Source organism: Callithrix jacchus, chromosome 3 (genome assembly GCF_049354715.1).
Source record: "Callithrix jacchus isolate 240 chromosome 3, calJac240_pri, whole genome shotgun sequence".
In the NCBI taxonomy this organism is placed as follows: Eukaryota; Metazoa; Chordata; class Mammalia; order Primates; family Cebidae; genus Callithrix; species Callithrix jacchus.
This window is the reverse complement of record NC_133504.1, coordinates 140100468-140109052: the sequence shown is the minus strand read 5'-3', so window position 1 is coordinate 140109052 and position 8585 is coordinate 140100468. Positions and strand designations below refer to the sequence as shown.

The 8585-nt window shown below is 44.3% G+C and overlaps 1 pseudogene; it reads right to left on the bottom strand.

Moving 5' to 3' along the window:
- Positions 1–48: 48 nt before the first annotated feature.
- On the bottom strand, positions 49–4919 carry LOC144581961 (solute carrier family 25 member 33 pseudogene; annotated as a pseudogene).
- Positions 4920–8585: the final 3666 nt, after the last annotated feature.

Sequence of the window (8585 nt, the reverse complement as noted above, 5' to 3'; positions counted from 1 at the left end):
AAAACAAAAGTCAGATTAACAAAAGGAAAACAAGCAGAAGCTCATTAGTGTATGCTGCACCCACCATGCAGGAGAGGCCTCGGTTTAAAAGTATTTCTCAAGCTAGCTTGGGGCCTAGATTAAATTGTATATTTACAAAGAGCCATAAATCCGACACAGTGACAAAACAAAGGAAAGAGTGGCCCCAGTCTTTTAAAAGCCAGGAAAATGTGGGAAGATCGTAAAATCTGTTCCCAGAATTCTCTGGTGCCCGCTGGTACCCTCTCTGGACCCCAGTAAGGAAAGAAGGGTTTGCCACTAGGCAGATGCAGGCTGAGGCAGAGCATTCCTCCGTGTTTTCGGTGTCTTTGACTTAACTACTCAAAGTTTTGGGGAGAAATATTTTGGTTTTTTTTTCAATGGCATTACGAAGTTCAAGCAATTTTGGCATTGAGTAGGTACTGGATTCATGTTGGGATAATCATGTTTATTTCATTTTTTGAAAATGTCTTAAATGCCTATTATGCGATGGACATTGTGCTAGGGCAAGAAGAGTGTGGTGAACAAGGAGAGGAGGTTTATATTTTCAAGAAGTTTTTATCCTAATGAGGAACTGTATTCGTTACAGTTGGATAACGGCCATAACAGAAACACATAAATACTTAATTCTCAGTGGCTTAGCACAATAAACTGCATTCTTCACTAATTTCATCTTAGAATAGTGTGGATTGCTGAGAAGACAGGAATTCTGTTCCATGCAGTTATTCAGGGTCCCAGCCTCCTTCCACATTTTTTTTATGTCCACAGTTTTCTCCATTAAGCCAGCAGATTAAGAAAGAGAAAGCCAGGAGATTGCATGGATGGTTTTTATGGCCAGACTTGGAAGTGGTATACACTACTTTAGTCACATTCTATTGACCAGACTCAATGACATGGCTACACCTAACTGCAAAGAGGATTGAGAAGGTAGCACAAACAGGATTTGGTGAACACATTACAGTCTATACTGCAGGAGAGAAGAATAAATAAGTTGATGTGATTTAGTGTGGTAACTCCTGTAACATGGGGAGGTAGAGTGCCTCATAACATAAAGGAAGGATACTCAACCCAGATGGGGCTTAGGCAGGGAGAATATCCTGTACAAACTGATCTCTAAGCTGGGGCAGGAAAAAAAATGTCCATTTCTTTTTAGAATATTGTAGCTTGTTTGCTAATAAGATACTCCTTGCATGAACAATTTGTTTAAATCCCAAAACATTTTTTTTTTTTACAAAGTAACCAATAGAAAATAATAAGCCCTTTTAAATGGGTCTACTCTGGTTCCCTGCTTTAAGAAATAGCATAATGTGGCATACACTATTGACTGCCCAATAGCCATTCTTTCCTTCTTCCTTGGTAAGAAAATGCCAATTTTCTTCAGCCATTAAGCAACAATGAGTTCTAGGAAAATGGGCTCTAGGAAATGGGTTATAATTGGTCTAAGCCAACCATGGTAATCCAGTTCGCCTTTCATTCATTCGACACATATTTAATAGTCTCCTGCTATGTGCCAGTCTGTTCCCAGTGCTGATTGTCTTTACCAATCATAGGCATGGAGTGGGCATGTGGCCCACCTCCAGACACTGTGAGCTAAGGGAAGACTGCTAAGGAGCTTCTGGGAAAAGGCTCCCAGAAAATAAACTAAAATGAGAGATGCCTGAAAATAAAGCCAGGGCCTTTCCTTCCTGTGTTTGGATGATGTCATGTGGGATGTGATGCTTGGAACTGGAGCAATCCTTTAAGGCCCATGAGGAAAAAGAGAAGAGAATCCAGAAAGGATGACTGAGAGCTCTGGCCTAGTCAGGCTGTAGAATTAACTAAACCTGGAATGGCCTACAGGAAAACAGAGAAACAGAAAACCTAATACATCACCTTCACTTGAATATTCAGTCACTTGCCGCAAAAAGCATCTTAACAAGTGTGCATGATTTTGGGTTTTGTTTTCATTGTTTGTTGTGGATTAGAATGGGGGAATTTATTTCCTCCCTCCCTCTTTCTGTCTCTTTCTTTTTCTCTCTCTTTCTTTCTTTCTCTCTTTCTTTCCTTCTCTTTTCTTTTCTTTTTTTTGAGATGGGGTCTCACTCAGTCACCCAGGTTAGAGTGCAATGGCACAAGCTCTACTCACTGTAGCATCTGCCTCCTTGGCTCAAGTGATTCTCCCACCTCAGCCTCCCAAGTAGCTGAGACCACAGGCATGCACCACCACACTCAGCTAATTTTTCTCTTTTTTTGCATTTTTTGTAGAGATAGGGTTTCTCCATGTTTCCCTAGCTGGTCTCCAACTCCTGAACTCTGGAGATCCACCCACCTTAGCCTCCCAGAGTGCTGGGATTATAGGCATGAGCCACTGTATGCAGCCTGGGTGAATATTTCAATAAATGGATGAAGAATCTGACTTTTTCATTTCCTTCCTAGCTGTATTGTTGATCCTACAGGAATTTCTTTCCCAGGCAGCTTGTGGACAAAAATCATATTCCATGATCTTGTCAGCTCCCACTTTGGCCGCTGCAGATTCCCTACTGGAAGCTGAAGCGTTTGGAGGAAAGTCACATGCTCTATGCTAGATGAGGTTATCTTTCTCTAGGTCCCCTACCTGTGGTCCCTCAGGGAGCGCTTCCAAATGAGGCTTTTCTGTTTGTTTTTAATGTAGAAGAGGTGTCTCCTCATTTGAAGAGTCATCTTTCTTTCTATGAACCTTATAAGCCTCCCTCTCTCCTCTCTTTCTTTCTCCCTCTTTCATTTTTTTGTTGTTTATTTCGTTTTTTGTTTCTTTGTTTTTCACTATACAACAAGTTGGACTGTGAGCTATACTTTGTGGCCGGGAGATTTTTGGAGGCCTCGCTGAACCTTGTTGATATGGTTAGGCCTTGTGTACCCTCTCGAATCTCATCTTGAATTGTAATTCCCAGGCGTTGAGGGAGGAACCAGGTGGAAGGTGATTGGATCATGCAAGTGGTTTTCCCCATGCTGTTCTCATAATAGTGAGTGATTTCTCAGGAGATCTGATGGTTTTGTAAGGCAGTTTTCCTCGTTCTTGCCAGCTCTCTCTTATCTGCTGTAATGGAAAGGTCTTTGCTTCCCCTTTGCCTTTTGCCATGATTGTAAGTTTCCTGAGGCCTCCTTAGCCATGTGGAACTGTGAGTCAATCAAGCCTCTTTTCTTTATAAATTACCCAGTCTCGGGTAGTGCCTTTGTAGCAGTGTGAGAATGGACTAATACACTTATTCAAATAGAAACCTGGCAAACTTCATGCCCTAATTTAGAGCTTCCTGCCTGAAATCAGTGAGGAATTAAGTTGGTATGTCAATGATACTTGAACTGAATACTGAAAATATTTTTGAATAAGCTTTCATTTTGAAATAAGTAGGTCAAATAGCTTTTTACTGGAATAATTTAGCCTAGATTCATAAATATTTTAGATGCCACTGCTTCTCACTGTCTTGATGATGACAACCAAGGAGACATCTTTTCTCTGCACTGTGAGACTTGAGTGCTAGTGCATGTTTGCTCTGCTTACTGCACAGTTAATTTAAAAGATCGTCCTTTGGGACTTACATGTCTTTCCATTTCTCATGTCATTGGCTGTTTTGACTACTAGCTATCAATTGAGGAAGAAGGATTGGATTGGTCAGCATATCGACAGAAAATAGATGGCAGAGGTAATCGAAGATAGTTTTTTTTTTCTCTAGAGTTTTTCAGTTTTATTCTTCTAGAGCACAATTTTCTGGCCTGTTACTGAATACGGTCTTCTAACAGGTACACAATTAACTTGTAAGTAGACAACACAGTGGCAGTATTTGGGATCTGCCGGATGAGCTGGGCGAAGAGTGCTTTATAGAAGGCGAGGTAGCCTTCTTCCCGGAACACCAGGCGCGCCGTCTGGACAAAGGACTTGTACTTGGTGCCCTCCTCCCGGAGCCTCGTCCTTATGACCTCGTGTGGATAAGCAATGCAGGAGGCACAGCCCTTAGAAAGAGCAGCAGCTGCCATAAGAACCAAAAAAACCTGTGGAATTTTTCTCAGTCGCATTTGCAAAGAGGCTAATGAAGTTTCTTTCAGATACTTCTTTAAACTTTCATAAAAAGCAAAGCAGATTTTCGTTTCGGAAATTCCAGCATACGAGGCAGTTAATCCTCTGTAGAAGTCATGAATTCCTTCGGTCTGGTAAACGTAGCAAGCACACTGGAGTGTATTCGTCTGCTTAGAGCCCCTCACTTTTCGTTCTAGCTGCATTCGGGTTTTAACCATCCATATAGGATTCATTAAGGAATTTGTGATAAAAGCTGCAGAGTCAGCTGAGAAAATATGCACAATATTGCTGTTAGGCATGAAAATGCCATTAAATTGCTCTTTGGCTTTGGAGTAACATGCAAAGTATACAGCCCTTCACGGTGCAGCTCCAACCAAATTTGGACCCAAGCCTCTAAAAAGTGACTTTGGTCCCTCTTTCTCCAAGATCGGCTTCAGAACCGGAAAGAGTCCAGGTGTCACGGATGTTGGTCTCACCATTCCAGCTCCACTAATGGTCCCCAGATGAACCTGAGGATAGTAGACTGTCCGGAGGGCTAATCTCGAAGACTGCAACCGCGTCTTAATGACTTCTAGTGGACAAGTGAAAATGGCACCAACTGTGCCTCCGCCCCCGCCGGCGAAGAGGTGAAGCAGCGTGTTCTCCTTCTGCCGGCCGTCGGTCGCCATGGCTGCGCTGGCTCCGCGGCCCGCCGCCGCCCAGCGCCCATAGCGCGTGGCGGCTCCAAGGATGCGCGAGGTCGTCGGGTCGGGTCTCCTAGCTGCCCTCAGGGGGCCGCCAGCGCCACCTCCATGCGCGCTCAGGCCCCAGCGCCCGGCTCCGCTCGGCCAGCGACCTCCTCGGCGTGGCCGCCGGCGCCTCACCGGCCTCTGCGGCGCGAGCCTGGTGGCCGAAGACGGTTTAATAAAGGAACTTTATAAAGGAATGAAGAATATTAAGGGAAACCCACAAGGGACGGTGAAGCATTGGGGCTAACAACAGTTACCACCTCTGGGCTTGGGTCAAGGGGAGGGTCCAAGGGAGGAAGTGTTACTGAAAGCCGGAGAGACTTGTTGCTGTGTAGAGGGTGCTTCTGATAGAAGCTGTTGTCTTGGGAAGAAGAACGTAGTCACTGTCAAACTGCAACTCTAGATGGACAGAATCAGGAAAAAATTATCCTGACACTGATCTACTTTTATCCTGTGAACCCCTGCTAGTGTCTCTCATTGGCTAAACCTAACCAGAAGTCAGAGGGCAAGGAAGCCTGCTTGGAGCAATTTGTAAATGTCAGTCTCCTTGGCCACATAACAGGGTGAAAAGGATGGAGAGTGAATCTGGGAGGGCAAATGGAGATAATTCATTTGTGTACCTTCATTTTTCCTTGTCAATAACTTTAGAACCATTTAGTAGGTAGGCGGGCCCTAGATGAATTATTTAATGGCTATATGCCTTTATTGCTTAAGATATAGGTTGGGCTTTCTAATAAGAGATTCCCAAACACTGCACCTTAATCAAGACAGAAGTTTATTTCTCCATCTAGGTCCCTTCCTGGATAAGAGCCCAGGGCTGGTGTGGTAACTTGATGGTGTTGAGCTATTTGGTAGATATCAGTTTTACTGAAAAAGTGTTTCCAATTCTCCATCCTCTGAAATAAAAGAGAATTTTACATATCTGCCCCCTTTGGGTTAGAGATAGTCGTGCAACTTTTATTTTGGCCAATGAAGTGTGTGTGGGAGCAAGAGGTGTGTCATGGAAGTATTTTGTTGCCAGTGCAACGTTCTCACTCTTTTTTCCCCTCTGCTGAGATTTGTGTAAGCACTATTGACATGAAGGACAGCTATCCTGAAAAATTGCCCAGAGCTGCAGATTTGAGGGAGAGAAATAAACCACTGCTTTGAAGACACTGAGACTGGAGGTTATTTGTTAGTGCAGCTAAACACAGTATTTCCTGAGTTATGCAGAGGCTCAGGCTCGTTCTGCATGGCTCTCCTCCAACCCTAAGGTGTTGCTCTCACCCACGTGTCACCCCACGGCTCATTACCGTGCTTGCGTCCTAGGAAGTGGGAAGGAGAAACAGGAGAGCATACTTACTCCTTTTAGAGGCATGACCCTGAATTGGCATATGTTGCTTTCTTGGCTACATGTAATGTTCTAGTTATCTATTGCTGCATAACGAGTTATCCCAAAGCTCAGCAGATTAAAACAATAAACATTTATGATATCAAGTAATTTCAGGAGCAGCTTAGCTGAGTTGTTGTGACTAAGGGGCTGCAGTTATCTGAAGGCTCATCAGGGGCTGGAGGTTGTACTTCTAAACTCACTTACATGGTTGTTGGCAGAATTCACCTCCTCACTGGCTGTGTTCTTTGCCACATAAGCTTCTCAACATGTAGGGCTGCTCAACATGGTAGCTGGCCTCTCCCAGAGCAAGTAATACCAGGGGGAAGAGAGGGGGAGAGAGGGAGAGGGAGAGGGAGAGGGAGAGGGAGAGGGAGAGGGAGAGGGAGAGGGAGAGGGAGAGGGAGAGGGAGAGGGAGAGGGAGAGGGAGAGGGAGAGGGAGAGGGAGAGAGGGAGAGGGAGAGGGAGAGGGAGAGGGAGAGGGAGAGGGAGAGGGAGAGGGAGAGGGAGAGGGAGAGGGAGAGGGAGAGGGAGAGGGAGAGGGAGAGGGAGAGGGAGAGGGAGAGGGAGAGGGAGAGGGAGAGGGAGAGGGAGAGGGAGAGGGAGAGGGAGAGGGAGAGGGAGAGGGAGAGGGAGAGGGAGAGGGAGAGGGAGAGGGAGAGGGAGAGGGAAAGTAAAAGAGAGAGAAAAAGCTTAGTGTCCTTTAGAACCTAATCTCAGAGGTGACCTAGAATTATTTCTGCTTAATTGTGTTAGTCACACAGACCACTTTTTGCCACAATGTGGGCAGGGACTATGCAAAGGTGTGAATACCAGGAGGGAGAGATTGTTGGAGGCATCCTGGGGGCTACCCAAAAACTTAACTATAAAATAGGCGAGAAAACTTAGCCATTAGACAGACAGCCATCTCCCAGATAAAACTACTGAAAGAAGGGAAGAAGGGCTAGGGGTCAGCCAGAATTCTGTCCCTCAGCCTGCTCTTCTAGCTACATAAATATACATGTAGTCTCTTTTTCATACATGAATACATGAAAAAACTATGCCTCTGGGTTTCAGTTCCTATGCCCCTGAGGATTCTTCCTCTTAGGGTCATTATCCCAGGACACTTGACTTCTTCGCTCCCAGAGAATGCCAAGTTTCTATATAAAGAGATTTTTTTTTTTTTAAATAGGAGTGGGAAGAGGGAGCTTCTATCTGGAAGAAAAAGAAAGAAGAAAGAAACTCCTTCTGCATTACTAATCTGGAACGCTAGGGATGATTCATATGAGCTATGAGTCAGTTGGTCATTGCATTGATGTAGTTGGATGAGTTACATAAGTTGAGATTCAAATCAACATTTCTTATGTTTTTCTAAGTTTAGTTGGCAGGCTCTTCTAAGAAGCCACATCGACATTTGTTTACAGGAGAACATTCCTCATGCAGGAGCACTCGTTGTTTGTAACGCTACAGTTGGCTTGGTGAAGTTAGAGGAGAGGGTCTGTAGGAACCTTTGCTCCTCTGTTTCTGTAATTGTTTCTATAGAGCAAACCAGGCTCATACTGCCAGGCTTCATAAAACCAAAATATCTTATCTCCTGCCTTGCCAATGTAAGTGGTGGCTGATGTCCCAGCTCCCTGCCTGACTTGTGTCCACTTCACTACCTTTTAGCACTTCCATCATAGGAAAAGAATGTGAATTATTCAAATTATTTGTATTATTACCATTATTGTTGCTAGTCACTCTGGCATGGAGTTGAGACAATGATACATTTGAACAGTTGATATGAGGTTTTTAAAGGACCTTTCAGTGGACAATAGGGTATGTGAAACAAGGTTTACACATAAGCACAAGAGTTAAGAGAGAGTAGCAAAAAAAAATCTCCAAGAAGGTAACAGGCCAGGTGCAGTGGCTCACACCTGTAATCCCAGCACCCTGGGAGACAAGACGGGAGGATTGCTTGAGCCCAGAAGTTTGTGACATAGATAAAATCCATGTCAAGAAAAAAAATATCCAGGTGTGGTGGCAGGTGCCTGTAGTCCCAGCTACTCAGGAGGCTAAGGCAGGAGGATCCCTTGAGCCAGGGAGATCAAGGCTGCAGTGAGCGATGATTGCACCACCATCTTCTATGTAGCCTGGGTGACAGAGCAAGATTCTGTCTTTATTTGTTTTCTAATTTTAAATTTTGAAGTAGAGATGAGGTCTCACTATGTTGCCCAGGCTGATCTCAAATTCCTGGGCTCAAGTGATCTGCCCACCTCAGCCTCCAAAATTTCTGGGATTACAGGCATGAACCACCATGCCCAGCTGAGATCTAGTCTCTTAAAATAAAGATGAGGGTAACATATCTGCCATACATTTGTATATAGTTTAAAAAATTATGTAACTCTTGAGGTCCATAAATTATCTACTTGTCAGTGGTTATCTTTTCTTTCGGTATGCAAACATAATTTTTCTCAAGTT